General features: G+C 37.7%; 1 pseudogene; it reads left to right on the top strand.

Annotated features, from left to right (window-relative positions):
* Window positions 1-4,541: 4,541 nt before the first annotated feature.
* On the top strand, window positions 4,542-24,220 carry LOC149228757 (putative galacturonosyltransferase 13; annotated as a pseudogene).
* Window positions 24,221-25,271: the final 1,051 nt, after the last annotated feature.

Below are 25,271 nucleotides of genomic sequence, written 5' to 3'. Positions count from 1 at the left end.
ATTGAGATGGTTTAAAAAGTTTTTAAGTTCGTCTTCTCCATGGGGCCAATCCACACTGGTGTCATCCACAAACCTAATCCAAAATTTAGGTTTTAAAGGGTAGGTGTCAAGAGCCTTCTTTTCAAACTTTCCCATATTCATGATTATGTAGACAGATGGTTGTGTCCCTTCTCTGTCTACCATCTATATGATCTTATTTTTCCATGCTTGTTCATTGGTTTCACTTTACTCTTGAGTATGGGAATGCCTACCTCAAAGGTGATTTTTGATATATATTTTTCATTATGTTCCCTTGAATGTTCCTTGCCAGTTTCCGACCATTGCCTCTGATCCGATCAGTGGAATGATAAAGCGCTTCAATATTTTAAACTTATTTTTCAGACTTCGCACTTTAGGGGGCAATCTGTTACACGTCAATTTGTTGCCATGACACTCGATCAGTTTATGGATATTATTACCATTCGTGAACATGTTTAAACCATCTCCCTTAGAAGTCCAACAACTCAAAATATGTTAAAGTCCATGAGAAATTTGAGTGAAATAGCTCTCACACCTTGTTAAGTTCCACATGCACCGATTTCTCTAGTGTTTCCCGCACATGCGCTGAGATTTACTCTGAGAACACTGCAAAGCTGTGCTCTATCTGTAACTATAAACCTACATAGGTGAATTCTAAAAATTAAAAATAAAAAGTACATTATAGAAACATAGTTGGTCGAATATTTCCCAACTGAAAACTTCTAGACGATGACTATTCGAACTATAACCCTCATAAGATGCATATCCATCCCTTTTCTCATGGTAAGCTAATCCTTCACTAAAGGAGGTTCATCCTCTTCTGAGGGATTTGGAACTTCCCCCTCTTTTATCTATAAAAGGACTAGAGGGTTGAGGGATGAAAGGGGTTAGAATTCAAAGACTACAAACTTATGATGCTAGTTTGAGATTGGAGAGCCTGTTATCTAGGGAGGAGATTGAAGGCATTTGGGAGGGACCTCACAGCATCGAGGTGAAGGTTGTAAGGCTCCTCTTATCTTCTTATTAATCCAAATGAGAACTTTCTCCCATTGATTTTTTCTTTTGTGAACGATGAATAGTTTGCAATTGTTTATTATATTCATTAAGGCAAGTTCAATCCCTAATTTCCTTGATCATTAAGCTAATTTGCTTGAATTACTGTAATCACATGTGCTTTTGATCCTTTTTATGGTTTATGTTTGCAGGTTCTACCAAGCAATAAAGAGCTGCATCAAGTCACAACCAAGGATCTTCATCAGGCATTTCATGAAACCGATAAGAGGTCTATCCATTAGTTAGACTGCTTGTAATTCGAATAAGTTCAACTTAGGGAAAGAGTCAGTTCATTTGTCATGATTGTTTCTAGTTTCCATTTAGGATCTAGGGAGATCACTCTTTTCCACAAGAGGGATTGTCTGGTGTAACAAACTAGCGACTCCACTGGGGAACGTCATGTTCTCTTCCATCTCTTTGTTTTTTATTCTTGAACCTTTTTTGATAGATTTATTTGAGTCTTGACAAGTTAATGATCTTTCATATTTTGTGATTTGTTTGGATACTTTTTTATTTTATTTTTTAAGTTTCTCAACCCGTGTGGTTTATGTTTAGAAACAGAGTGCAGATATGCGCAGATTACCTTTAGTAATAGTGCGCATGCGCACTATACTATACTGTCTACTTGCACATACTCTAAGAATTTTTGGAAAAAATAGCTTTTCCTCTCATTAAAGTTTGAATTTTTGTTTCACATTTGTTTATGACTCCAGTCAGTATCCTTGTGCTTGATCGAGTGTTGTGAAGGATTTTTCTTGAGATTTTCCCGTTTTCAAGGATTGAAAGGTAGGGTTTCTCAAGATTTAGTGTTTTGATGAGATGTGCTTCTTATGTTGCATTGAAAACATGAGTCATTTTTATTCCAGTACTGAAGTTTAATCAGAATTACACTTTAAGCGTTGATTTCATAACATTCATTCAAGCATTTTCATTTTAAGGATTTCTTTGGGTGTTTTGAATTTGAATTCCTTTGGTCATTGCTCAAAGATTTATCTCACTTTCTTAACAATTTTTGCATGTTTTTCCTTTCATTTTTGCAAAAACATTTTTGTGTGAGTGTTAATTGCCTTTGAGTGTGATTATTTTTTTATCTTTGGAATTTCACCCAATTTCCTTTACTTACACTTGATTGGTTCTTTAGTTGGAATAGTGAAGGGAAATAGTCTTGTTATTCTTTTGCAGATTTGGAATCATCTTGTGTTTGTTTTGAAGAATTCTCTTGTATAGATTACATTTGCATGGTTAGAATTCTCATTTCATGAACAAAAATTGTGCACAAATTACATTTGCATAGTGTTCATAGAAATTGTGCATAGATTACATTTGCATAGTTTTCAGGAAAATTGTGCATAGATTACAATGCGTGGTTTGCAACTTAGAGCTTTGAATTGCATTAGAAAATTAGAAGTGGTACTTTTTGGAGTTAATATTTTTAAGGAAGAACCTCTTTACTTTAGCTAGAATTCATCGAAATGAAAAGATTACAAATTTCATATTTGATGCATTAGAGTTTTGAGTCAAGTCATAATACCATCAATTTCACATCCATTTACCCTTTGAGTAAATAACAGCTTAATAACACAGCGTTAATAAAATTCATCTAGAATTTTTATTATTTTTAGGGCTCTTTCCACCTACAATAGATTAGGTTGTAGGGCTTTGGAATAGGGAAGGAAGTAAACTTTCCAAAGCTACAAACAAACAATAGAATCTTGAGTTAGGGAGAGAAAATCTAATTATTTCAGTTTTTCTCTTAGAAACTCTTCTTATACATGTGCTAAGCACGAGATCATGTCATATCTGGTGAGGTGATCATACCCACTTCATTGGCTATGATAGAGTGATTTGCACGTACACAACGGTACCGAAATGTACTTGGGGTCACTTGAAAGTAAACCTCCAATTGATCATGTGGAGGAGCCTTCAAGGGGATTGAGCTTGTTACTCTGCCCTTGCGTGTACGTCCGATCTGCAACATTCCCCCCCAGGTAAAGTTGTTGTATTTGGTAAACTTAGTGACTATAATCCTAGGGCTCTACCTAAGTTGACGACATAGGGAAGGTCTTGCTGTACCTGGAACAGATGTTGACTAGACTCACTTGGACTTTTTGGAGGGTAATCTTTTCTCGAGATGGCATAAGCAAAGTTACTTGCACCAGATTGTTTCATTAAGCAGGTTTTCAGGGTAACTGGTTCCAAACACTCATATTTATAAAATTTTGACTTTGATCTTTGCGACGTTGGATTTCATCACCAACTAGTAAATATTGATCTCTGTGAAAGGTGAGTTTGTATGGTTTGAATCCCTATATTTTTTAGCGCATGTTACTTTGTTTGTTTTTACTTTTTACAAGGCCTTAGGTGTGGATTGTGAATATTATTTAACTTTTTGAATAAAAACTTATTTGAATTGAATCTAATGGCTACCCATCCATAAGTTATCGACCAAGGAAACCCCATTAATGAGCATCCCAGCCCTTTTCCCAATATTGGAAATGTCGATCCTCCTTATATGGCTACATTATCACTTCCCCTATTCACGCTAGGTTTACTTGTATGGCTTTTCTCAACTTCTTTGATTCCAAATACTCCAATTGTACCAACTCAACTGATTTTTTCACCTCAATCGAGTTCTCCATCTCAACATCACCAACCTACTGTTGACCCTTTACCTTCTTCATCCAACATGTCCTCCTCCCTTTCTTCTTCTTCGCTTGGTAATAGCCTTGATGCTAGTAACCAAGTGAATAAGAATAAGAATAAAGGGAAGAAGAAGAAGAAGCAAGATAAGAAAGTAGTCAACCAACCAACCATGGTTGTAGGTATTGGTAATGTTGATGTAACTTCTACAGTGCATCGTAAGCCCAACTACCCTTGCAATATTTGTAAGTGTTACCATTTCCTTATCAATTGTCCTGGAATTCCTAAGGTTTTGGAAGTATGCTCAAATAATTCTCATCAACTTACTGTTGATCCATCAACCAGTGATTCTCAGATTCTAGGGAAAAATATTAAGGTCAAGTTTCCTTGTAGGTTATGTAAAGGGATTCATCATAATCACCTTTTACCTCACATGGATGAAGCCTCAGAATTGTTGGAAATAGAAACAACTTGCAACTAATTGCTGTAAACTTTCTCCCCATCTATCATCATTTGATGAAGTGACTGATCTAAATCCAAGTACATCCAATCCCACTCTTCCATTGGAGGGTGAAACATGTATCACTCAAGTTGATGGACTATCTATTGATCAAGTGGTCAAATCGATCCCATCTTCAGTCGATCCCACTCTCCCTTTAGAGAGTGAACTTCATACCACTCATGTTCTTCATGTTACTTTAGATTCTTCTACACATGGGGGAATCTCATCTGTTTCTTTTGAACCCCATCCAAGTAATGAGCTTATTTATTTTGATTGGAGTAGTCTGACAGAACCTCGTCTTCCTTATTCCACCCCTTTTGAAATCATTATGAAGGCTTATGGTAAGAATCTCCAACGCAAAAATGTAGATGAAGGTGCTTCTTTTAGTATTTTATCCTCGACTGCTTGGCAATCTTTGGGTTCTCCACAGCTAATGCTTGTTACACAAAATCTGTTAGCTTTTAACAGAATCGTTTGTGAACTTTTAGGGATCCTTCCTAAGTTACCTGTTACTCTAGAAGGTAAGGATGTTTGTATCGATCTTATGGTAGTACAATATCCCTTAGATTTCAATTTTCTCCTTGTTGAGACTATGTCTATGCCATTAAAGTTGTCGTATTGACACTCTTTCACATGTTGCCCTTCCCTCATAATGGAAACATTGTGACAATTGATCAGCTTTCATACGTTGATCTTGCTTCAACTACCAGTCAAATGACACCCCTGAAGGTTCCTTATATGGAAGTGTTACCTACCGTGCCACAGGTTAATTATGTGGCAACCTATCCCGTGTTTTCAGTTACCGATGCAAGCGACCCTCTCACTGTCTACTCGACTTCTTTTGACTAGATCTGATAGGTGACATGGTCAAAACATCAATGGGGAAATTTGAATACGATTTTATTATCCCTATTGATCCCCTTGACATGTGTTCCTTCTAGAGGATTGTTCTTCCATCTGATGAAGACCTTTTAGAAGCCATGATCATCGGGTGTCCCTTGTCCTGTGTTTATTCCATATGGAATCCATGAACAGGTTCTATGAGGATAGTTCTTTTACGGTGTCAACCTCGTTAAAAAAATGAAATAGATACTTATGAGGATGGTTCTTTTACTGTGTCAACCTCGTGAAAAAATGAAACAAGTATCTGAGGATAGTTATTTTACTGTGTCAACCTCGTTAAAAAATGAAACAACCTCTGATGAGGATAATTCTTTTATTGTGTCAACCTTGTTAAAAAATGAAACAAATACTTATGAGGATGGTTCTTTTACTGTGTCAACCTCGTTAAAAAATGAAACAAGTGTTTGAGGATAATTTTTTTACTGTGTCAACCTCGTTAAAAAATGAAACAACCTCTGATGAGGATAGTTCTTTTACTGTGTCAACCTCGTTAAAAAATGAAACAAATTTCTACAAGGACAGTTCTTTTGCTACGTCAACCTAGTTAAAAAATGAAATTGGTACTCATAAGGATAGTTATTTTACTATGTCAACCTCGTTAAAAAATGAAACAACCTGTTATGAGGATAGTTCTTTTACTGTGTCAACCTCGTTAAAAATGAAACAGGTCCATCTGAGGATAATTCTTTTACTATGCCAACCTCGTTAAAAAATGACACAGGGTCTTTAGAGGATAGTTCTTTTACTATGTCAACCTCGTTAAAAAATGAAACAACATTCCATGAGGATAGTTCTTTTACTATGTCAACCTCATTAAAAAATGAAACAAGTGCATAAGGATAGTTCTTTTCCTCTGTTAATCTCATTAAAAAATGAAACATGTCATTATGAGCATATTTCCTTTTCTTGTGTCAAGCTCGTTAAAAATGAAACAAGGTTCCACGAGGATGGTTCTTTTCCTATGTCAACCTCGTTAAAAAATGAAATAGATCTCATGAGCATAGTTCTTTTTCCATGTCAATCTCGTTAAAAAATTAAACAAATCCTCCCCTGTTATCATTGAGTCTTTAATTAGATCTCATAAATGTTAAAGTTGAGTCTTCCTGATCTCGTAATCAAGCCTTCATTTCATCCTCCTACTAGTAACTTGTAGTTCTACTTAGGTGAATGAAATGAAGTTTGGGGAGCATGTGCCCTTGTAGTCATTTTGCTAGGGGCATGAAAACTTATCTCAAGCACAATTTTTTTTTGTTTCAAGCTTGTATAAAAATGAAACAAGTCTCAAGCAAAATTTTCCTATGTTTCAAGCTTGTGTAAAAATGAAACCTATCTCGAGTCCATTTCAGTTGTTATTTTCAAGACTCTTTAACTTATGAAAATCCCGAGCTCCTTTTGCTATCTTTTCATGCTCATGAAACGTACATAAAAATGCCAAGTTCTTTATGTATTTTCGTGCTTGTTAATTAAATTGAAAGTCGGTAAGATGAGTATATTTTTATCAATTTTTCCAACTCATTAAAACTTACGAAAAAGAGAAACATAGGAGGCCTCTTTTAAGCCCTTTTTCAAACTCTTTAAAAATAAAAAGATTGTCGAGTACTTGTTTGTTTGAGGTCATAAAAGTAAAATAAAAATCGTCCACTCAGTATAAGTTTACCCCTTTTCGAACTGAGATAGGGTTGTTTATGAAAAAGGTATACATTGATCAAACATGGTCAATAGATTTCTCTCTTGTATTATTTTATCCTTTTCGTACCTTAGAGACTAAACTTAAGAAAAAGAACTTGATGGAGTCTACTTATGTTTTTCTTCTAACTCTCTAAAACTAAAAAACACCGAGATTTAGTTTCTCGGGGCTCGTTAAAATTTTATGGTAAAAGAACTGAATGAGTTTCCTTTTTGTGTCTTTTCAAACTCTTAAAAGAAAACGACATTGAGTTACTCCTTTATTGGACTCGTAAAACTAAACAGTACATGACTCATTAAGCATAATGAGACTTAACCATTCCTTCCTAGGGTTTGTTAAAAATACTAGGATGGACTCATCCAAAGGATGAACTTACAGGAAAAGCATATGTTATCCTCCTCAAGGTTGTAAAAATTAAATAGGTACTTGCTAGTAATGGTGGGGGAAATTGAGAAGAAAATTTTGTTTCTTGTATTTCAAGCAGTATTTCGCTCTTGAACATGACAATTCATCACATATCTATTCATATTGGGGAATCCATTTGTCTCACAGTTAATCGAACCTTATTGAAAGTATTCAGTTGGTTTTGGGTATCATTTTTGAGTCAAATGTTGCCAAGTCATTTTTTTGTGTTGCTAATATGTTCAAGAGAAGTCCAAACCTTCGTTCAAATTAACATGCAAATTGTAGCCTTCAATCTCATCACCCATCCCTAAGTCAGTCCTTGCAAATTGTTTTTTCAAAACTTGACATGAGTTTTGTGTTGTAGGCTTTCCTACGACGTGTCACTTCCTATCGACTTCAGCTCATTATCTAGGAAGTTGATCTAGAAACGTTCAGTACCTTGAGGCCCGTATGCCTTAATGGTAGGTTTCTCACCTTTGATGACAAGTTCTCATCATTGGTCTTCGATCGAATGATTCTATGGCTCTTTGACTTCAGATCACATATTCACACTTCAGAGATTGTACTGGAAGTACCTTGAGAACCATTTTCATTTTTGGTGGTTTCTCTCACGCTTGTTAACAGTTCACATCATTGACCGGTAATCAAGTGGTTTCTACCATGTTCAACTTCGAGACATTCACTCACATGGTTAAAATATTACTATGGATCGAGAGATGGAGATCAAGACCCTGGATCTAGTTTCATCAATCCAGGTTGTGAGGAGATTTTATATTCATGATTATGTAGACAGATGGTTGTGTCCGTGTTGTGTCTATCATCTATATAATCTTAGCTTTCCCATGCTTGTTCATTGAGTTCGCTTTACTCTGAGTATGGGAATTCGTACCTCATAGATATATATATATATATATATATATATATATATATATATATATATATATAGATATATATATATATATATATTGATTGCACTATGTTTCCTTGAATGTTCCTTGCGGGTTTCCAACCATTTCCTTTGATCAGATCCTTGGAATAATAAAGCGCTTCAATCTTTTAAACTTATTTTTTAGACTTCGCACTTTAGGGGGAAATATGTTACACGTCAATTTTTCGCCATGACACTTGATTAGGTTATGGATATTATTACCATCCGTGAACATGTTGAAACCATCTCCCTTAGAAGTCCAACAACTCAAAATATTTTAAAGTCCATGAGAAATTTGGGTCAAATAGCTCTCACACCTTGTTAAGTTCCACCTGCGTTGATTTTTCTAATGTTTCCCACACATGTGCTGAAATTTACTCTGAGAACAGCGCAGAGTTGCATTCTGTTTGTAACTATAAACCCACGTAAGTGAATTCTAGAAAGTAAAAATAAAAAGTACATTCTAGAAATATAGTTGGTCGAATATTTTCCAACTCAAATCTTCTAGGTGATGACTATTTGAACTATAACCCTCATAAGATGCATCACCATCCCTTTTCTCATGGTAAATTAACCCTTCACTAAAGGAGGTTCATCCTCTTCTTAGGGATTTGAAACTTCGCCCTCTTTGATCTATGAAAGGACTAGAGGGTTGAGGGATGAAAGAGGTGAGAATTCAGAGAAAACAAACTTATGCTACTAGTTTGAGATTGGAGAGCTTATTATCTAAGGGGAGATTGAAGGCATTTGGGAGGGACCTCACGACATCAAGGCGAAGGTTGTAAGGCTCCTCTTATCTTCTGATTAATACAAATGAGCACTTTCTCCCATTGATTTTGTCTTTTGTGAATGATGAATAGTTTGCAATTGTTTATTATGTTCATTAAGGAAAGTTCAATCCCTAATTTCCTTGATCATTAGGCTAAGTTGTTTGAATTACTATATCACATGTGCTTTTGATCCTTTTTATGGTTTATGTTTGCAGGTTCTACCAAGCATTGAAGAGTTGCATCAAGTCACAACTAGGGATCTTCATCAGGCATTTCATGAAACTGGTAAGAGGTCTATCCATTAGTTAGACTGCTTGTAATTCGAATAAGTTCAACTTAGGGAAAGAGTCAGTTCATTTGTCATGATTGTTTCTAGTTTCCATTTAGGATATAGGGAGATCGCTCTTGTCTGCAAGAGGGATTGTTCGATGTAATAGTTACATTGTGATATTCACACTTAGCAATGTTGCTAAGTGAAATATCAATTTTGATTAATTTTTGTCATTTTTGGGTTGCAACATAGGAAAAGTGGGTTGTGGGGTCCCACTTGCAATTTTGGGCTAAAATAAGACTACAACATAAGGAAAAAGGGGAAATCACATTTCTAGTGGATGGTGGGGGCTGCCCCCAAAAGGGAAATACTCTCTCCTTAGCTAATACGCACTCATGGAGGGAAGAGAGATAAGGGGGTCGATGTATGGGATCCACATGGAGAATTGGAGGCTCAAGCCTAAACATAAGGTGCATTCATCATTTTGGGGGCTTTTTGATCATTTGATGTTTACAGTTGCCTAACACGCTTGAGCTAAGAGCCAAGTCTGCAAGTGTTGTTAAGCACATGAGATTTTCATGCGATAATCTCACCCTACCCTCGGTGGACTTCAAGTGCCATCCCAAGGAGGTGATCTACACTACATGGGAGCTAGCTCGAGAGTTTATCAGGAAATTCATGGAGCTTTCCAACAGGTTGGGTGCAATCGAGGAAATAGGCATCACTTAGGGGAGCTGGTTGTGGAGCATAGAAATCATTGGGTATTTCGGGAGTGATTTGGGCCACCATTTGTAGGAGATTTGGAGTACTAACTGGGCACAAATTTGAAGGAGTTTTGTTGGGCCATTGAGTCATCATCAGGGATTGCGTGAGCCTGCACAATGGTGCTTTTGTGCCACACGTGGGAGCTTGGGATAAGGCTGATTTGGGTGCTGAGGTGAGTTGAGACTTGTGGAGACTTCCAGAAGGGAATTTCTCTAGACCTTGCTTGAGGACTTCAAATAGTGCTATTTCTTCAAGTGTCAATTTACCTAGCATTTGTTGAAGTGCATGTAAATTGGGGAAAATTTCAGAGGTAAGAACTAGACCAAACCCTTTCTAGGTTTTGGTGGGTTATTTGTGGGGAGTGTTGTGGGGAAAAGTATCCGATGCGGATGACACTAACCCTTCTAAAGGTGACAGTCTTTAGCAACAACTGAATGATAAAGTTTTCATGTTCCACTTTATGAAAGTACAGAGAGAATAGTAAGAAGGTCAACCAACCTGGTGTCTTGCGCTTAGTCGATCCTTGTCCTTCTCTCTTTGTATCCTGCTCCCAGCTCTTTGCTCTCCTAGCCGATCCGGCTACATACAGATCCTGTACAAAACAAGAGAGCGAACTACAAGATACATGTACTCATAACTGAAGCATGGATTAGGGTGCATCAAATATACATGTAAACACAAAGCATCTATGTAAAACAAGTATATAGGAGAACATGCAAACTTTATTGATAGAAAGTAACAGGGTTCCAGAGGAAGTTACAACCAATGATGTTGGATCCAATCCAGCAGCACTTCCTCGGCAGCAAGAACTCTCCTCTTCACCTCTAGTAAAACAATCACCCAATAATCCTGGCGGTATACCAACAGCACCTCCTTGCTTATACAAAATTCCAGCCTCTTTAGACCTCATAGAAGAGCTCTATATATAGGAGGGAAGAGGAAAGGATGAGTCAGCTGGAGGCTGGCATATAGCTGACTAGTGTCCTCTCCATCTTCAGTTAATCTTCAGTTCGTGTGTCCACTTGGAGATCCTTGCTTACACATGGTGATCAAGTACCTCTTACTCATCACAGGGCGAATCTCATGAACCAAGTGTCATTTTGGAAGCTTCCTGGGCAATTGACACCTTGCAGGATGACTGTGCCACTTGGCCAATCTTGCCCAGCGCAGGTAGCCTTCATTGTTTTTGACTTCCAGCGCAGGTACAGAGTGGGACAGTTGCAATACAGCGCAGATGCTCAGTTAAGCAGCTGACATGATCCAAAATAAGCCTGTTTTGAAGTGTTTTCAGGTGGAGAACTGATTGGAAGTGCTGTTGTTTGATGACCTTGTTCTTTTAGGGGTAAGAACAACATATTTAGGGACTGAGGATCCCTGCAATTATTGACATTCCATGCTCCTTGACGCGAGGCACAAAAATGTCTATAACAGTTGCCCCCTAAAGTATGAGGCCGTTTATCGGGTGAAATGCTTTAGCTAGAGGATCCGAAGTTCGTTCCAGTGCTGAGGAGAGTGCCCTGTAATATAATACAATACAATACATTATTTTTCATTCATCATTATTCTCATGATCTAGCTGAGGCGGGCATTCCCATGCTCAGCTTTCTATAAATACATTTTGGTACACATGACAGACGATCGTCTGAAGATAGACTGATAATTTTCTGCTGAAACTATCATCCTTTGAATAGGATGATCATCTGCTGCAATGATGTACATGGCAAATGTTTTTATATTTCCTGAATATATATCGCAGCCCGGATGGATGAAACTAGATCCGGGGTCTTCAAACTCGTTCGATCTTCACTCTAAGTACAAGTCGATCCATGTGAGAATTGCGCTGAAGTCGAACATGGAAAGACATCGCTTGATTACCGGTCAATAATGAAAACCGTTAACAAGCGCGAGAGGGATCACCAATAATGACGATGACCCTCAAGGTACTGCAGTACAATTCACGTGGCGTGAAAAAGGACTTGGCGTCGAACGCCACGCAAAATCTTCTGGTCGAAGGTCATTGATGTATACCTGTCGCCGGAAGTGAGAAACTTGCCATTGAGGCATGCAAGCTTCAAAGTACTGATGGGGGTGTTCCTAGATCAACTTCTTGGATAATGAGCTGAAGTCGACAAGAAGCGATCCGTCAAAGGAGGGCCTTAATGAATCCCACATCAATGACATGGAACGGAGCTAATGACTTTAGTGGAGGTGAAAACAAACTGTGAAATATGATTCAGGGTGGCGATCATGAATGGATGAAGGATAATGTATGGTAGTGGATGGGACACGGTTGACACTTCCAGAATGACCCTCTTGAACATATAACGACACTGATGCGATGGATCGGTAGCATTACCCCAAATGTGGATGGTGTGGCGAGGACCATGGTGATGAGACCGGTGAATGAAACAACCCAACCCGATAAGGTACGGAGGAAAAGTGTCATGTCCAAGAGTGATTTGCTACCTTTAAACTTTGATGTTCTCCCAATTTTTCCCCAGTCATTTCTGACCAGTACCTCTTTATTTTTGTCAAGCTTGAGGAGGATAACATATGCTTGTTCTATAACCTGCCCTTCGGGCAAGCCCATCGCTATGATTTAACGAGCCTAGCGATAGGGAAACTCGTTCTCGTCTAAAGACAAGTTTGTCGCTATTTAATCATTTTAACGAGTCTAACGACAAAGAAAACTCGGTCCTTTTCATTTTTAGAGAGTCTAAAAAGGTACAGAAAGTTAACTCCATAATTCCTTTTTCGTCAGCAAATCCCTTAAGTCCGAAAAAGTATAAAACAATACAGAAGGGATGGCTGTTCGGTACTTTTAACGAGCCGAACAAGACAAGCGCTCGATCCTTTTGTGCAATAATCCCTCAGGTCCAAAAAGATTAAAATTTAGAGGAGGGATAGCGTTCCGGTCATTTAACGAGCTGGAAGGCCAAAACTCGGCAAACTTTTCATATTTTACGAGTCAGTGAAAAGAGCTGAAAGAAGACTCGTCTTTTGAGGAACGAGTGATAAACAGGGATAGCTACAGATTCCAGGTACAGGTTGGAATTTTCCAATCACGGCAGTGTCACAAGGATGGCTAGGTGAAATCACTCTTCGCAGCTGTTTCTCAAAAGAGGTAAACACACAAATGGAAGTGAATGATCGACCAAATGAACAGTGGAGGTGATGGATGAAAACACGATCAAGGTTCTTATGGCTGATGAATTTACGATCTCAAAAGGTTATTTACCGGTACTGGGTTCATTTTTTAAAGAGCTTGAATGCGCCAAAACACTGCTCAAAAGCTTATGTTTATTTTTTAACGAGCATGAACTATGACGCTAAAACTGCTCGGATCTTTGCATGCCCCCAGCATCATAATGACGCATGTCAAAGGAGGGTGCCCCCCAAGCTTCATTGCAATCAACTCGGTGATTGGAATGAAGGTTTACCTTTGAATTTTGAAAAGGGGATTTGTTTCATTTTTTAATGAGGTTGACATAATAGAAGAACTATCCTCATGACTCCTTGTTTCATTTTTTAACGAGGTTGACACGAGATAAGAACTGTCCTCAGAGCCCACTGTATTTACAGTATTTCCATTAGGGCGACGATCCATGCTGACAAAATATTTAGGAATCTTCTGAATCCGTTGGATATAGAAGAATTCATATTGTAGGTTTCCACTGTGGCTACTTCCGCCAGATCACCTGCCGGCGGTAGGGCAAAAGTACCCATTAAGGCTGGGTCTTTTAGGAGACCTACTCCAATATTTTGAAGTGAATGATTACTCTCATGGATCATTGTGCTGCTTCCCGTAACTTGAGAACTGTTGGGGAGAAACGTTTGTTGGTCGACGATTGTAATTTTTCCTTGAAAAGGAAATACAATCCTTCTGAAGTAGGTCGACACAACTGCGGCCATGGCATATATCCAAGGCCTTCCCAGTCGGATGTTGTAATCGAGATTTCCGTCGATTACTTCAACATCAACTTCTATTGTTTTTCCCCCCAGTTCGACTTGCAAGTTACTTAGAATTCCGTATGGAGTATATGATCGTCCATCAAATGCTTTTAATGTCGTCGACGATTTCGACAAGGGTGGTGAGCCTAAATTTTTCCAGCAACTCATCGACATAAGACATGTAGATGCCCCCTCATCAATAATTGCTCGATGAACAATTTTGTTGAGGGCTTTCACTTTAATAAGGAAAGCTTGTTGAACTGGTAACTTAGGGTCATATCCTTTATGGTCAAAGGCCACAAGATTGGAATCCATTGGACCAATCCCACTTATAGCTGATAATAAAGCTTGCTCTTGGGAGGTGCAATTTTGCGGTACCTCAAGTGTCGACATAGCGGACGGCGATTGGGCCAGGTCCTCTATTATATTATAATTCTGTGCTATTTCAGCACGAGGATTAAATGTCGATTTGTGTACTACTCCCTCTGGCGAGTTTATTATCGGCTTAGGAACGATGGGTGGCACAACTTCGTTCAAAGTTGTTGTCGAACTACTAGGTTGTTTATCAGCCTTGTTATTCGACCGCTGAGGATTCCGGTAACCTTTATCCCTTGTCAAAGCATTATTCTGCTGCTTTGAGGTGGACAACATAAGCACTTGGGATCGGGAAGCATTTTGATTGGCAACCAGATTTTGACCAGTATTAGGAAACGGATCAGTCAACACAGCTGAGGTTTTTGGACTCTTAAAGAATCTTTTAAGCTCAGCTTTGCATGGACAATCTGCTGTCCAATGATCCTCATCGCATATATGACACCCCGAAGGGGGTTTCCCTTTCTTTTTCTTCTTGCCCCCTGGTTGCTTCAGTTGTTTGCCCTTGTCGTCCGACACAACACTTACTTCCGAGGCAAGAAGTTCTTCATTTGCATTTTGATTCGAAGTCTTACGGGTTTTCTTAGACGAATCCCATGTTGACTTTGCGTTTGCAGTGCCAATCACACCGTCGCCGGCATGAGAGTCACTATTTGATCCAGGAGGGGGAGGAATTGAAAATTCCGGTCTAGGGGCGTCAGGTATCTTGTCATAGAGCGTGCCAGACTGAGTATATACTAAGTCTAAATACTGGGCACGAGCAATAACTTGCTCCTCTGTTACGACGCCTCCCTTGGCCACATCTTCTGTTATTGCCGGCAGAAGCGACTTTATAAACCACTCAGCTAATAGCTGATCTGGAACATAGGTTTTTACCATTCTGCGACGACGACGCCACTCATGTATATGATCTGATATATGTGTGGCCGTTGTCTGCTTGAAATTGGTCAAGATTTCTGTTCCAGTTTCGTACCTTATAGGTAACTGAAAGTGTGTTAAGAAAGTCGTGGCTAGGGAGCTAAAATTGTCGAAAGAGGCTCTAGGTAATTCAATATACCATTTGGCCGCCGGACCAGTCAATGTCCTCTGGAAAAGGCGAAGCCTTATTGAATCATCATTCAAGGTATTCGACGAACACCACAGATGGAATGTCATCACATGATTCGACGGGTCTTCGCCCGGATTTCCATTGAATTTAGGAATGTCCGAAGGAAGTTTGTGAGGAATCGCTGGCCACCAATGGGCATAGGCGATTGGATCGTTTGTTAATCGATGTAAATCTGGTAATTCTAAGGTTGCCACGAATGGCAACTGCTGATTCAGGTTTAGTACTCTTTTCTTCAAGAAATGAATAGCAAAATACTACAAACACCAACAAGATACTAGGCTCCCCAGCGGAGTCGCCAGTTTGTTGTGGGGAAAAGTATCCGATGCGGATGACACTAACCCTTCTAAAGGTGACAGTCTTTAGCAACAACTGAATGATAAAGTTTTCATGTTCCACTTTATGAAAGTACAGAGAGAATAGTAAGAAGGTCAACCAACCTGGTGTCTTGCGCTTAGTCGATCCTTGTCCTTCTCTCTTTGTATCCTGCTCCCAGCTCTTTGCTCTCCTAGCCGATCCGGCTACATACAGATCCTGTACAAAACAAGAGAGCGAACTACAAGATACATGTACTCATAACTGAAGCATGGATTAGGGTGCATCAAATATACATGTAAACACAAAGCATCTATGTAAAACAAGTATATAGGAGAACATGCAAACTTTATTGATAGAAAGTAACAGGGTTCCAGAGGAAGTTACAACCAATGATGTTGGATCCAATCCAGCAGCACTTCCTCGGCAGCAAGAACTCTCCTCTTCACCTCTAGTAAAACAATCACCCAATAATCCTGGCGGTATACCAACAGCACCTCCTTGCTTATACAAAATTCCAGCCTCTTTAGACCTCATAGAAGAGCTCTATATATAGGAGGGAAGAGGAAAGGATGAGTCAGCTGGAGGCTGGCATATAGCTGACTAGTGTCCTCTCCATCTTCAGTTAATCTTCAGTTCGTGTGTCCACTTGGAGATCCTTGCTTACACATGGTGATCAAGTACCTCTTACTCATCACAGGGCGAATCTCATGAACCAAGTGTCATTTTGGAAGCTTCCTGGGCAATTGACACCTTGCAGGATGACTGTGCCACTTGGCCAATCTCGCCCAGCGCAGGTAGCCTTCATTGTTTTTGACTTCCAGCGCAGGTACAGAGTGGGACAGTTGCAATACAGCGCAGATGCTCAGTTAAGCAGCTGACATGATCCAAAATAAGCCTGTTTTGAAGTGTTTTCAGGTGGAGAACTGATTGGAAGTGCTGTTGTTTGATGACCTTGTTCTTTTAGGGGTAAGAACAACATATTTAGGGACTGAGGATCCCTGTAATTATTGACATTCCATGCTCCTTGACGCGAGGCACAAAAATGTCTATAACAGGGAGACTCGAGTTAATTTTGTGGAATTTTCTGAGCACCAAAGGAGGGCCAAATAATAGATTATTCCAGCATAGAGCATTGAGGGGAACATCTTTCTAGAAGCTGAGTAGTTGTTTCCATCAATGGGCCTTGTTAGCTTGCCTTGGGAAAGTCTAGGTGCATGCATTTCGAGCTTATATTGTACCCACTTGGCATTATAATAAAATGGCTAAGTTCTGCGCAATTTTTGGAGTATTTCCGAGTATTTAATTTTGTGTCAAATTTTGTGTTGCATATGCTATGAATGCTTTGTTTATCGTTGTTAATTTTCCTTGGGTATATTACATACATAGATGATATTCACAACATGGTACATGTTAGTGAAGTATTAAAAAAATGCATGAAAAAACAAAAGTTCTTTTGCAGAAAAAATGAAAAGTAATAATAATATAACATAATTTTTAAGATCACAGTTGATCCAAACACCAATTTGGTGTATAAGATCCCATTTATTTGACTATTGAAGTCTACAGAAGTGTACATACACTATTCCCTTCTAGATATAACGTGTAACCTAGAAGGAAACACATGTTCTTAACCATTAGGCCCACTCACTAAGTGTTGGGAAGATACTCATAAATGTTGAGAAGAGACCAAAATTGTGTCACATGGTTTCATAATGGAAAACCTACTATACCTATCATTCCTTGTGACTATTCCATACTCCTCTTATTTTGACATATTATAGGATGTAGCAGTGCTTGCAAGTTGCAAGTTGCAATAATTGGCATCACTATTTGGTGCAATTAGTATTCAAGAAAGTGCACTTCTTTTCTTGAAAGCAATATGTTGCAAGGCCTTTTCTCAAGAACTTATCTTAATTATTTTATTTGTCAAATCCAAAGGGTATTGTAGTTCTGGAAATGGGTGAGATTGGGTTATTTATCTATGGAATTGTTGGACTGGTATGACTACCGTAAATTTAGAACAACCTAGTTATTAGTTATGCAAACCTTTCATCTTCCATTTTTAGAAAATTGTTTTACCCTTCTAATAAGTAGCCTATATATACAAATGCATAGTCTCTCTTTGTTAGAAATATTTATGAGCTGAAGAAACCAAAACCCTCAACACACTGGATTCAGGATGTGAACTCGGTTAGAGTTGCAAGAATTGTTGGCAATGGGCATAATTCATAGGAAGACCTTATATAATTACAGGTGAAAGATACGATATATGTGGAGCTGAATTTTTTCCAATCTTAGTTGCTAATTTACTTGACGTTGAATTACATTGGTTTCACAGGTACAACAAATGGAACACAAAACTCGAGCAGCATTTTGCATCAATTCGTATTCCAAAAGCCATGCATTGCCTCTCTCTTAGGATGGCAGATGTGACATCTATGGCGGATTGTCTTCTACTTTAGTTTGCAAAATACAAAAGTTATCGAACACTGCCCTTCTATATCCTATGGGGCATATGGAGGGCAAGAAATGCCTTGATATTTGAACACAAAGTGCCAAATATTAGAAGCATCTATCTAAAAATCTTGGCATATTGTATGGAGATTGGACAAAAGATGGAGAAGAAATACAAAGTGCTAGATATTAGAAGCTGTAGAAAAACCTATAGATTCACAAGCTCATGTAATCTTCTAAAACAAGACACAAGAATCTACTTCTACTCTTTACAGCGGAAGCCCATAAACATCAAGCAAACAATAATCAATAGAGGAAGAGAATCAAAAGGACATAACACAATAAATATCTGGGGAAAGCCACAGCTCAAAACCCCACCATCTGTTTTGTATTAATCTAGAAAATCAAGATGAAATTACAATGCTTGTTCTCTGTAGAAAAATCCCAACACTCAGCAAATTCAATCTCCAACTCATAAGAAAGATCAAGGCAAAATCTTAGCCTCTTCACAAGCTCTCCTAGTCTCTATTCCAATTGTGTAATTCCTATGAAGGATAGCTTGTATTTAGAGGGAAACAAAGCCTCTAAAAATAACGCAATCCCTCAAAGATCAGTTCCGAAATGCATGCACTATCAGTGCAACTCAGAAAAATCTAAAACAAATAGTACAAACTCCCTGCACTCTAGTCTCAATTGGGTCTTTCTCAGAATCAACATTAATGAGTGTCTGATGGTGGAATCTTCAGTTAACTAGAGTAGCACTAATTAGGTCACTAGTGTCCCAACTTACTGTTTACTCACTATTAGTTCCTGAAATTGATTAGAACTAATTTAACTGGACTTAACTCAATAAACTAAGTTAACTAATTACAAAATCATTCTTAACTCATCCTTAACTCCTATAACTTAAGGAGAACATATACATGTCTTCTAAAAGACTTCCAATTCGAATTTCCTAAATTAATGAAGTTAATTAAACTTAATTAATTATTTTCAAATTGCTATGAGAAAAGAATTCTATTTTAATTCACAGGTTAATTCAAGGACAAATTAAACTGGAATTTCTTATTGCCATTTCTCATAAAAAACATCTGTCTAAAAATCTTGGCATATTGTATGGAGATTGGGCAAAAGATGGAGAAGAGGCCTAGTAGACAGTGTCGAGTTAAGGAGACTTGGGCTAGGATTCCGGTGGTTTTTTTCGATGGAGCTTCTAGAATATGTGGAAGTGGGGCGTATATTGTAATGAAGCCCAGCAGTTTTTATCTATTTAGCTGGTGCAGTAGTGAAGGTACTAACAATAGATCAAAGCTGCTATTGGCACTCTGAGGAGTATTTTTTTGTGCTACGTGGCTTACAATAAAAGAGATCAATATTTTTGGGGATTCCAAAGTGATTATTGAATAGGCATAGAGGATCTCTAGTTTCCAGGCCCCATCACTCACTAATTGGATGGATAGAATCAGTCAATTGATTAAGACTTTCAAAAGACTTCTTTTTTCACACATCTATAGAGAACATAATCAAGTTGTAGATGAGTTGTCCAAAGACGGATGCAGTAGAATTCTGGGAAAGATTAAATATATGGCATATGAAGATGGATCTTTACGGCTTTCTAGGAACATCAAAATATGAAGTCTGATATTGACATTTTTAGATTTATGTCTTTTTGGTTTTGGTTTTTGTTTATGCTTTTAGCTTACAAGATGCTTCATTAGACATGCTGTTGAGATATTACGTAAAAACATCTATGTAATAGTCTGGCAAATCTTAGAAGAATAGTAGAATAGATGGAGGACATGGGAAGGATAAATGACAATAGTATTTTCAATGGGCTAGAAGGAAAACAAGATGATAAAGGATGATAATTTAATGCAATAGCTCTTCATATTAATGCAAGTGTGTGTTTTTCTCTTATTTGAAAAAAAGAAGAGTATTCCTCCAATGTGCAAGCCCGCAGACAGTTACCATCACCTGAATTAGTTCCTCGGATTACAGACAACTCGTATAATCATTTTGTGGTTGCTAGTGATAGTGTACTTGTAGCATATGAACAGTGAGGAATTTTGTAAAGCTAGAAAAAAATTAGTTTTTCATATCATTATAGATAGGAAGACATATGCTACCATGCATGAATTGTTTGCTTTGCACCCTTTTCGTTCTACCATTCTTGAGGTGAAAGGTGTGCACCAATTCGATCAGACAAAATATAATGTTCCTGTGTCATCTTGAAATTCGAATATACTGTTAGTGTCAGTATTTGCATCCTACCATCAGTGATCAAAAATCCTCTTTTCATATTCATATTAGGGTCTCGCTCAGAAATTTTTGTCTTTCCACCTAGGTCCTCATTCAAAAATTTATTCACTAATGGTAGCTCTAGTAAAAAAAAAACCTCACTCTCCCTCAAAAATCTATACTTGTTGGCCCACCTTCATGTATTACTGAGCATACTTCAATTATGAAAGCTCATTTCATCATGTCTTTATGTCAATCAAGTCACCATGAAGTCTACTCGCTCAAGGTTTTCATTAGGTCTCTATGTTTCATTTTTTCAAGGTCCAATAAAACACCATTTCCATTTCATAATGTCAGCAAGTCTCATAGTGATTAAATAACATCTATTCACTATCTGAGGATGATTTGTAAACAAAAAATCTTGTTTCAACATGTAATTTTGATTTTAAATGTAATATTTTTTATTTTTCACTATGTAATTTTATGTCTTTCAAATGTAATAAGCACATGATTTCCAAGCTGCTAATTCAAAGCACCAAAATGCCTCCAAATTCTCTCAAAACTTCAAAAAAGTCTTGTTTCCTCTTCTACCAAGTAAGTCACACAAATTTTCCACCTCTTTGCACTCCTAAACAACATTTGTTTTTAGTGTTTTGGTTCCTAAGCAAAATTGGCACTTGGGCAAGTGATAAAACCCTAATTCCATCCCTATACCAAATTTTCTTCCCATAGACCCTACAACACCTTTCTACATCACTATTAAACCCATCCCTACCCCTACACTATCATTTCCTAATCCCTAAACCCTTTTCCCATAAAACCCTAAGACCTAGGTTTCCAAAATTCCTAGGTAGCATCTACTATAAACCCGTAATTTAATTATCATTCCCAACTCCCTTGACATTTTCATCTCCTATCACCTCCCACAGCTCCATAATCCCTCCCCACATCTCCTCAAATTTTTATAGCTCTATCCCTATTCCCTAGACCTATTTCCACTTCCCATTCCCATCTACCTTATCCCTAGGGTTTCTTAACCAAACACTATGGAAGAAGAGAAACATAGATTTCATGGAGGAAGAAGAGAGGGAAGAGAGAAGGCCACATAAGGGAGGAAGGATTAACCAGCATTTGGAGAAGCTCCTAGATAAGGCCAACAAAGACAATGACATTTAGAGAAAGATGGCAAAGCATTATGCCATGAGGAACAAAATTGCAAGGTCAAAACTTAAGAGGGAAAATGCCAAAATTGAAACCCTAACCATGCAAGAGGAGAAGAGAAAACTTGATATCCTTGTTGAGGCCTCTTTCCATGCTTGACATACTTCATCAATGGTTCTTCTATCAATTTTGACAAGTTTCTAGGCATTTTTTGAAATTTTTGGGTTTTTGTGCAAACTTTGACAGTTTTTAAACAGTTTGACTATCCTATGCACAACACCCTAGGCACTGCGCACCTTCTAGAGACATCCAAATGCAAAACCAAGACAATCGTTAGATTCAAAAGGCAGTAAACATGCAATTTTAACTATTGGCACACCAAAATTGGGCAATCTGACAGGGAGAAATGGCCAAAAACACCTCAAAAATCACATTTTTGCCCTCTTTTTCAGCTAGGCGTTGCGCACAGGAGCAGTCTTGGGAGATTGAATTTTTGGAGGGTCAACTCTTATCATTTTTTGCAACCAAGTACATTTCTGTAACTTAGAAAGGACAGGGTTTCCAATGAGCTATCCTGAGCTCAATTTGGACATTGGGAACCCCTTCAAAACTCATCTGGAAGATGGCATTGTGCACAGACCAAAGGCGCTACGCATAAACCACTGGCGCTATGCATAGGACCAGAAATTGATATTTTGCTACTTTTTCACACTTTCTTAGTTACTCAAGGAATTTTATGAAGTTTACTGATGTAATTGGTCAAAACAAATGTAATTATGGCCTTTTTACTATTACCTAGGGTAAATACATTAGGTAAATAGATTCTATGAGGTGTAATGAATCTGTTTCATTGTAATTAGGGATGAGTCACTTTGACCACCCTACACTCTAGCTATCAGTTCAAATTTTGGTGGAACTGCTCCTCCTCTCATGGATTCAACCCCTAAGGTTAGGAGGAGTTCGTTTGAGACCTACATCTTGTATTTTTCAGTCTTTTCAAGGGTTGGACTCAGTTGGATCTTGTTGTATTGATCAGAGACATTAGTGTAATCATTATTTGGCAGAAATTTAATGAATGAGTTGCAACTATTTTGATGGAATACCTGTGGTATGGAATTTTGACAAAGTTTCTTCTTATGTTTCACATGTTTGAATGCTTTTTACTCTCATGTTTCATTTCACTTCTATGATATGTTGATTTTCAAGTTGATGAGAAGAATACATCTTACGTGCTCTGTTTTGGGGAAATCTTCATAATTTGTCCATTTTCTTCAGTTTAGAAAGAATACATGCTTGTCTTGCTCTTTCTATCACCTCACCAATCTGATCCATCTCAATCAAGAACCTTAAAGTGTTTGAGTGTCTACCTACCTAGCTCCATCAAATTTCTACAATCATACCCTTATTTGCCCTGACCTAGTCTCTTTGACCTAATCGTCATCCAGCAACCCAATTTCAAATAATCAAACCCTTCTGCACATCATAACTACCCTACAACCCTAATTCATCCAGCTCTCTTGGCTGTGATTTTGTGGAGAGATCCCTCTTTGGCTTGGTAGGGCTAGATACCAAGCTAAAAGGTTGGTCTATGGTTACCTCAGCTGGACTCTTCCTCAACCTTGGAGATTCAGAGGAGTGATAATAGATACTACCATTGAGACCATGCAACATCTTAATGACTCTCCGAACATCTTAGCTGCAAAACTACAAGCTCGAAGCCCAAAATATATATCAAGTATGCACCACTTGCGGATATATTTCCAGAGGTAAGCAGAATATTTAAATTGCATCTTAGTTGTGGCAGGTGATTTTGTTATTATACTTAAACTCAGAGTCCATTTTTCTTTTTCTTATATCATATTTTAGGTGTGACTCATTTTTTGGTTTTATTTAAATGACTTATCCGCATTTCACACATCACCAGGATGCACATTTCCTTGCATCCTTTCCATAAAAACTTTAATTTCCTATCAATTCTCTTTGTTGACAGCTTTTCCCAAACCTTCAGAAGGTTGTTTTCTTGGATGATGATGTAGTGGTTTAGCGCTACTTATCTCCACTATGGGATATTGATATGCAAGGGAAGGTCAATGGGGCAATAGAAACATGAAGCAACATTAACCCATGGGTGAGGTCAAAGAGTTTCATTATCTCAATTTCTCTCATCTTTTTGTAGCAAGCAATTTGAATGCAAATCAAAGTGCATGGGCATATGGTATGAATGTATTTGATCTACAAGCCTAGAGAAGGACGAACATCAAATACATTTATCATTATTGGCTTAAAGAAGTAATTTGATAGCTGAACCTAATCCAATTTGATCTCAAAATGTTGTTCTGCAATGGTCAACGGTCCTTGCAAATTTATTAACTTCCAAATTCTATAATTGTTAAAAGTGCTTATTCTTTATTTTCCAGAATCTGAATTCAAATTTAACACTACCGTTTGGGCACTTTACCACCTGAATTAATTGCATTTAATAGTCATGCTCGAGCTTTTGATCCTTCTTGGCCACACTAGGATTGGACTATCAATCTAAAGCAATCAAGACTCTCCTAAACAGCTGTTGTAATTCACTATAAGGGCCAGGCAAAACCATGGCTAGGCATTACATTTCTCAAGTTAAAACCTTTATGGACAAAATATGTAGATTACTCTGATGAATTTATTATGTATTAGAGTTCTAATAAATATTGAAACTTGTAAGATTATGTAGCGATATTATCAGTTGTGTTGTAAGTCTTATCCTTATCTATTGAGTCATCGGTCTTATCTTCTAGCTATCATTAGAAGCCTCTATTGTTCCTATAAATTAGGCTCATATATAGCTCATTTTCTCAAGCAATGAAGTGTGTTTCTCTTCGTTCTTCATCTTGTGATCTCTTGGTAGAAGGATTTTTTAGCTTTGCAGTCTGATCCTTGGGTATTTTAATACTCTTTCATGGTATCAGAGCTATACTATGAGCTCCTTTCTCATCTTTTTTGAGATCTATTTTAAACTTTTTAAGATCTAGTTTTGGATCTAGGTCTGTTGAGGTTTGAATTTCATTGTTCAGTCCTTGAATCTGCCGAAGAAGAGCATTGAGGTTGTTGAGGACTCGTTTAACGAATTTATGAATTTACCGTAAGTTCTCAAAGGCTCCATTCATATTTGACAGAATTTTCCATAATTAATTTGCCCGTTTTTAAATTTTTCTCGTGATTTTTTTTTAAGAAGGAGAAAGGGTATTTAGAAACGAAGAAAGGAATTTATGAATGTGTTGTTTTGGATTTCAAAAAAGGAGAAAGTTTGCCCACAAATTTTAAAGGACGAGGAAAGCGTATGGGTAAAAGTTTTTTTTAAAAGGTTTAATTTGAAATTCTTTGGATTTTGAAATGAGGAAAGCGTATTAAAATTATTTTGAAATTCTTTGGATTTTTTTGGGCAAATCTTTTTGGGTTAACAAAAAAAACTTCAAAATTATTGGAATTTTTTCTCATGGGTAAAAGAAGAATTGGGAAAAAATTATTGACTGGGGTAAAAAGGAGAATCTGGGCAAATATTATTGGCATTTCTTGGCATTTTTTTTACTGGCATAAAAAGAAGTTTGGGCAATTTTTTTGGCATTTTGCAGTAGTTGTAAATTTTGAGTTTTGATATTATGGCAGAGTTAAGGATAATAGAGTTACTTACTCCGTACAATTATCATACCTGGAAAAGAAAAATGCAACAATTGCTGCAATCTAAGGG

This window comes from Pinus tabuliformis, chromosome J (assembly GCF_031772625.1).
Source record: "Pinus tabuliformis cultivar Carrire ecotype Pingquan chromosome J, CPIR1, whole genome shotgun sequence".
NCBI classification, from domain to species: domain Eukaryota; kingdom Viridiplantae; phylum Streptophyta; class Pinopsida; order Pinales; family Pinaceae; genus Pinus; species Pinus tabuliformis.
Note: the sequence above shows the minus strand (reverse complement) of the source record. Positions and strands in the feature narration are given on the sequence as shown.